We start from the raw sequence: 6,468 nt of genomic DNA on the forward strand, positions 1-6,468 counted from the left end.
TACAGAGGGAAAATTGTAGTTGTACACATGTACCAAGAGGCATTTTTGCTTTGGTAAGAAAACCTGGGTTTAGTGCTCCTCATTATGTCAAGCCTGTGGGGCAACACTGCAGAGAAGCTGTGAGCCCAGCTCAGCTCTAAGAGTCTAATTCTTACTCACAAAGCCCAGACAAAATTAGAAATAGCAATTAAACACAGCAACAACTTTTCCACTCACACACAGGATTTAAATCATGTCAAAAGACAAATCAGGGAAGGCCCAGGATATTCTGCTGGGAAGCATCTCTGAGACCACTTGGCAACTGTGTGCTCTTGCTCTCTCTTCTGAGCAGAGAGCACATTCCTGGAGGCTTTGGCAAGTTCAGTGTCCCTGTACAGACACTGCTACCATCACTGGTATTTACAACACACACAAACTCCCCGGGCAGACCATCCCCTGCCCAGTAGCAAGGAGAATACAATAGCCTTTCTCAGCCAGGATGCACACAGCACTGGCTTGTCCTGCCTAGCGCTGCTCTTGATCATCATTAACTTCAGAGAAGACTGGAGGCACACTCTTGGGCCATTTCAGTCTGAACATGGAGGTCTTCAGAAGCCTTTGTCCACTACTAAGCCTTTCCTTATTGTAGGCCTCATACCTCTAGGAGCCTCTTGTTCTGTGGGGCAGCATCTGGATGTCTTCTACTGCCTTTACCTTCTCTCTACCTCTGACTTTCCCCATTTTTTAAGTAAAGCCCAGTGCTAATCTTCCTTTGTTCTAATGTGACCAAGAGCTGGCTTTTGTCTTACCTTGGTCATTGTGCAGCAAATTCTTCATGAGGAAAAGCAGAGAAGTGAGTGGAGTGTTGCAGGTGGGTGCTAAAAGGACATCAGGTACCCTGCTGGCCTCCCATTCAATGCAATATCTTCCTCAGGGTATCATTGCTCAGATTTAATTTCCACCAGATGCTTCCCTCAGCCTCTCTCTTTCTCTCCACAGTTAGGGTGGAGATCTCCTGTAGGAACAGGAGGGCTCTGCCCAGGGGTCCTGGGGAGGCAAAAGGAAACAAGAGACATAAACAAGAAAATAACAAAAGGATATTCAGAAATCTGCTAAATGCCAAGGAAACAAACAACAAATGCATTGCCTTCGCCCAAAGCCCACAAAACAGGGCTTTCAGTAATCAGAAGCACTGGGAATGTTCACAGGCTGCTTTTTACAAAAAACTTTTGTGAACATTGAAACTTACCTCTATTTTGATATTTTTAGGTCCTTATGTCTGAGCTGATTTGTTCACTCTGAATTCAGCTGTGGGCCAGTCAAGCAAAAGCAGGAGACAAAACCATGCTCCTCCAAATAAAGAGAAACTACACTCCTAGTTTGTCCAATGCAACAGAGACAGTGGGATTCAGTGCAGAAGTATACTTCTAATACTCAGTACCAATTCAGTGCTCAAACATCTTCAGTTAAACTATTTTCAATTATTATTTTTAAAAAGAGGTGAAGAGTATGATTTTTTAGTTTCCAGGATCCACTTATGTTCAGAGCAAAAACTTCAATAAAGGATAACATTAAAGTTCTTTCTTTTCCAACAGTCTCATCTAGAGTGAAAAATACCTTTCTCATGCACATCTCTATGTCTGTTCTCCTCCTGGCACTACACAAGATTTAAAAACTCTGTCCAAGTTCATTGTACATGTTGTATGACAGGTGTTTGCAGGGAAAGCCAAAATGACCTCATATGTGCCAGTCCTTCCAATAAGCACTTACACCACGTCAGCTTCAGGTGATGTTGAGTTTTATATTGTGCCAAGGCACAGATGGACAGAGCACACCTGCAGTCTTTAATGGGTATGCTTCTTGAATATCTTAGGACAGCTTTGGTTCACTCCTGTCTGGTGCTTATGTCTAGGATAACCTCAGGATCTTAAGCAAATGCCTATTAAAGCATCTCTTCAGCTAGCAGTTGATGAGTGCCAATCTACATTAAATTGTGGGATATTACATCACAAAGATTTATATATTAACTCCAGGCTTGTGTTATATTATATTGCAGTAGTCCTTAAAGTCATGCTGCATGACCTACCTGAAATTGCCAAGGTGAAATTTGAATTGAGACTCCTAATTAATTAATTTTCCACATTTTTACATGACTGGCAAGTTTGAAAAGGTCAAGGCAAGGTAAGATTTTATGAAATAACTGTTTAAAATAGTCTTTGGGTTATTGTGTTTCATTTCTGTAAGTTGACTAGGCCCAAAACTAGATTTCTACCTGGTCTTCAAATCAACATTTTTATCTGATCATCTTCCATCTGTTGCCATGTGTTATGTACATACTTGCACACACTTCATTTCAACACAAAATGCTCCATCACTGGGAGACCATTTCTCTTTTATTGGTGTTCCAATCCAAATCAATGTCCCAGGAAGAGATCCAACTCACATTCTCTGTGTCCCCATTTCTGCTCCTGACAGAAATTGTACAACATTAAGTCTTCAAATGCTCAGCATTTGTGCTGAGTGCATTTGAATGGATACTGTGATATACAGTTCCCTGCACAGCACATCACATTGATTTTGTCAGCAGTTACTTCTGAAGCCAGGCAAAGAGCTGATTGCAGCATCTAAGCTCCATTTCATAGAAACTTGATGTCCCTTTTCATTCTTGCATTTGAATGACTTCTACCTCTGGAGCAGCCTGGCATGTCTTTGGGCATCCCCAGACTAAGTCTCTCAGTTCTGCACTAAAATGAGGCAGCCTCTTCAGGACTCGCCACCACAGTGTGGGATAGAATTATTTTCTTTGATTATTTTCTTGTATGAAATTCCCAGCCAGTAAAATGTAAAACAACAGAAACAAGCCAACAAAAGTATGAAATTCCCAGTCAGTAAGATGTAAAACAACAGAAACAAGCCAACTACATTCATCTTTAGCCAAATAACCTCTAGACTCATTTTTTTGGTGTCGACAAGAGTCAATGATCACCTGGTACAGCAAAAAGGAAGTCAATGAGGGCCATTAAAAGGATCAATAACAGCATATAGGGAAGAGAATGGTGTTAGTCATCACTTTGATGTTGAAATGTTCTTATACTTTTCTCTAAAGCTTCTAAGAAACACCTAAATAGGTGTTGGTACTGAAGAAACACCTTCAGGTGCTGGTACTGTGGACCATGCAGAAGCCATCTGCATTATGAAAGACTCTACGAAGAGAAGCCTGAAATAACTCTCTTCTCATCACCATTCATTCACCAGAAAACCATAGGACAGAAGCATTTGTGTTTCATCACATCCATCAGCTGTATATTGCTGTAGTCAGGGAAGCTTGCCCTTGCCTCTAGTCTGTCAGTGTGTTCCATTTATCCCACATGGGGTCACTTGAGCTCATTTCTTTCATCTCCTTTCCTTACTTGATGAAACTAAAGCAAAGTGACAGGTACAGAGATAGCAAACAGCACGACTGAGCTGGACCTCCAAAGGACTCAGACATGCTGACAGTGCTCTTTTAATTTAGTCAGCTTCTTTGAAGATGCAGCCACCTGAGAATAAGCCCTTGATTTCACCATGTGTGTTCTTGGAGGTGGCAGAGCCTTTGTTTCTATATAGCCCTAAGCAAGAACCCACACACAGTGATGCGGCAGGAAATTATATTTGTGACTCACAGCTTTTCCACAGTATCCACAAGACTTCACAGTTTGGTGACCCCAGATAGGCATGGCACTTGGCTTGGAAAAGGGATTTGGTTTTCACACCTAAGACAACACTCTCTGGCAAAGAGTTGGTGGCCCAAGGTCAGGTGCAATACCAGGTGGCTAATGGGGAGTCCATGTCTCATTATGAATTATGGACATGTAAGGTTCAGAGATTGGATTTAAAATCCTTGCCACTCTTCATACTTTCAATACAGAAAGCTTTCAGAAGAGTTTTTGGCCAAGTTAAAAAAAAAAATCCTATAATGGTACCAGCCACTTGAGGTAAGGAAGAAGCATCATCACTGTGGTTACGCAGCTCCCTAAATTCCTGCAGACTGTGGCCAGGAGGAACTGCACAGGTCCTTATTTGTCCCTAAGACTTAGCTCCTCACCTGCAATTAGAGGACATTTTTAGAAATTTCCTATACAAAGGCAAATGTAGAACTCAAAAAAAAAAAAAATCATCCCACTTACCTGTGCAGTTTAGAGCTTCCATAAGTCTGTTCACCCCTTACCATGGAGGTAAGCCATGGGTGAGTTTGGGATGCCTTTGGAGATTTGATGAGGTGGGAAAATGGAGAAGTGCCATTTCTCAAGCAGATTCCAGCAAGACCAAATTCTTTGTTGCTGTAAATTGAGGTAGAGAAATTGATTTCAGTCAGTAGCCAACAGGCAGGGGGTAAAAATTGCCACTGGTGTCCAGTCCAGGACCTACCTGCTGTTATCCCTGAGACCTGCACCGAGCTGGAAACAGGGGAATGCAAGAAAGGGAATGAGGGAGAAAAACATGACACACAATCCTTTGCATTATATCACACATGCTTGTGCTCACTTCAGGATCACTTAATGAAGCCCTGGCTGGGTAAGTTTCCGACTCCAGCAATAGCTCTCCTTCAGTATGAGGCACAAGGCAGAGCCCATTACACCACAGGCTCTTGCATATCTGTAAAATGGCTCTAAGTTGAACAGCCCCCCAAAAGACACTAAATAGCACATGATAATTAAAGTGCATATGATGCTCTACAGCCCTCCACTTTACAGTCCTACACTGCCCATCCTGCCAGCCATAAGCTTAGTTCCCAACTCTTGCTTATGAGTCTCAGACCTCTATTTTTCAGCATACTGCTCACATTAATTTTACAAGATCTCTGCATAGGTCTGAAAGCCAGCCTATGTTCAATCACATTAATAAGGCAAACAGCACATGAAGCTAATTTTTTTTTTTAATTCAGATGTGTGTTTCTGCATCTGTTTGCCCTCTTGCCTTCTTCATTTCTTAATATGCTGCAATTAAATTAATGAGTGAGACTTCCAGATTCCCAGCTCTGCAATTTTAACTACAGGACTTGGCTACACTGACTTCACCAGCTTGCTCTGTTGTCTGGTCATGAAGGTCTGCTAATCTGCTCGTGAATCCAGTCTGAAACCCTCACACTTTGCTCCTTACCACTTTCACTTATATGATCTATAAAATCACAAATGGAAATGTAAAAGAAAAAAATAAAAAAGGCAGATGTTTTGAGACCTTTGAAGTAGCTGAAATGTATCTTACAAGCAGCAAATGCTTTTTGCAGGAAAACCTAGAAACTTGAACAGACATTTGGCAGTCTTCTGTCAACTAGCCAGGCACTGGCAAAGCATGTACAAAGAATATCAATCTGAGCTGAATTTCATTTACTAGTAAACTTTGTTTTTAATAAAGAGGAAAAAGGGAACCTGAGAAAGAGTTAAGAATTTCCTCTTGTCTCATTACTGGTGACCTTCCATTAGTCACTGAAAATGAAACGGCTTGTAATGGGATCTTGTGGTTTCCATGGCTCTAGAAAAGCCATTTTTACGAGGTTGCTGCTCAATGACTCTGATGAGTCACACCTCATGAAAAAAAAAGGCAGATTTGAGAGCAGCCAGTTCCAGCAGTTGGGGGGATATGAATGATCCCCAGAGGGCTGTCTCAGGCAGGAGCACTGTCAAAGGCTGGAGAACAGCCCTGGTCTCAGGGGTGAGCCCAGCACTGCTGGGGATGCTGCCAATACATGTTCACTCATCACTGGGGAGCACAAGTGGAGCCATGTTCACAGAAATGGTGAGGAGGAACAGAGAGGCAGCTTCTCAGCACACACTTGAATTCTTTGCAAGCAGCTGTATCAGACAGCACAGCATCCATCATAAAATTACACTCTTCTCTCTTACTATGGTTTACTATAGCACCCACAGAAAATTACAGACTCGTAGAATCATTTAAGGTAGAAAAGACATCTAAGATCATCAAGTGCAACCATTAACCCAGCACTGTCAAGTCCATGTCTACAGCATGTTCCTAAGCACCACATCTACGCTTCTTTTGAATACCTCCAGGGATGATGACTCAACCACTTCTCTCAGCAGCTTGCTCCAATGCCTGACCCTTCACCAGCATCATTGCCCAAACCTGGACACACTCAAGCACCTCATACCCAGAAATAATAAAACACTCAGAAGAAAAAAAAAGGGTAAAAAACCAACTCCCCCCATTTCCAGCACTACCAAAATAATTTCAGAATGATGATGCTACCTTAAAGATTTTGGATAAGCTACATACAAGCTATTTTGCATGTACTGCACACATTAACTGATGTGATAATGTTCACTTGAAGTTGCTCTATGTTAATTGTACTTACCTGTAATATCTATTAAAAAGATGGAATTTCTTTTTAGGAGGAACTTAATACAGTAACACTCCAATGATATATGTGAAAGAGGCCTTGAGCTATTTAATATTATGGAAAACTTTAAATACTTTTCTAGAAATCAGCCACTT

General features: G+C 41.6%; 1 long non-coding RNA gene across 1 annotated transcript in view; it reads right to left on the bottom strand.

The window, feature by feature from the left end:
- Positions 1-4,293, bottom strand: part of LOC143693732 (uncharacterized) — a 55,568-nt gene extending 51,275 nt beyond the window's left edge. The window contains exons 1-2 of the long non-coding RNA XR_013181674.1: positions 4,146-4,293; positions 789-1,026 (exon numbers count right to left, since the gene is read on the bottom strand). This is a non-coding gene — a long non-coding RNA (uncharacterized LOC143693732). The remainder of the gene's footprint in view (positions 1-788; positions 1,027-4,145) is intronic.
- Positions 4,294-6,468: the final 2,175 nt, after the last annotated feature.

This window comes from Agelaius phoeniceus, chromosome 3 (genome assembly GCF_051311805.1).
Source record: "Agelaius phoeniceus isolate bAgePho1 chromosome 3, bAgePho1.hap1, whole genome shotgun sequence".
Classification (NCBI taxonomy): domain Eukaryota; kingdom Metazoa; phylum Chordata; class Aves; order Passeriformes; family Icteridae; genus Agelaius; species Agelaius phoeniceus.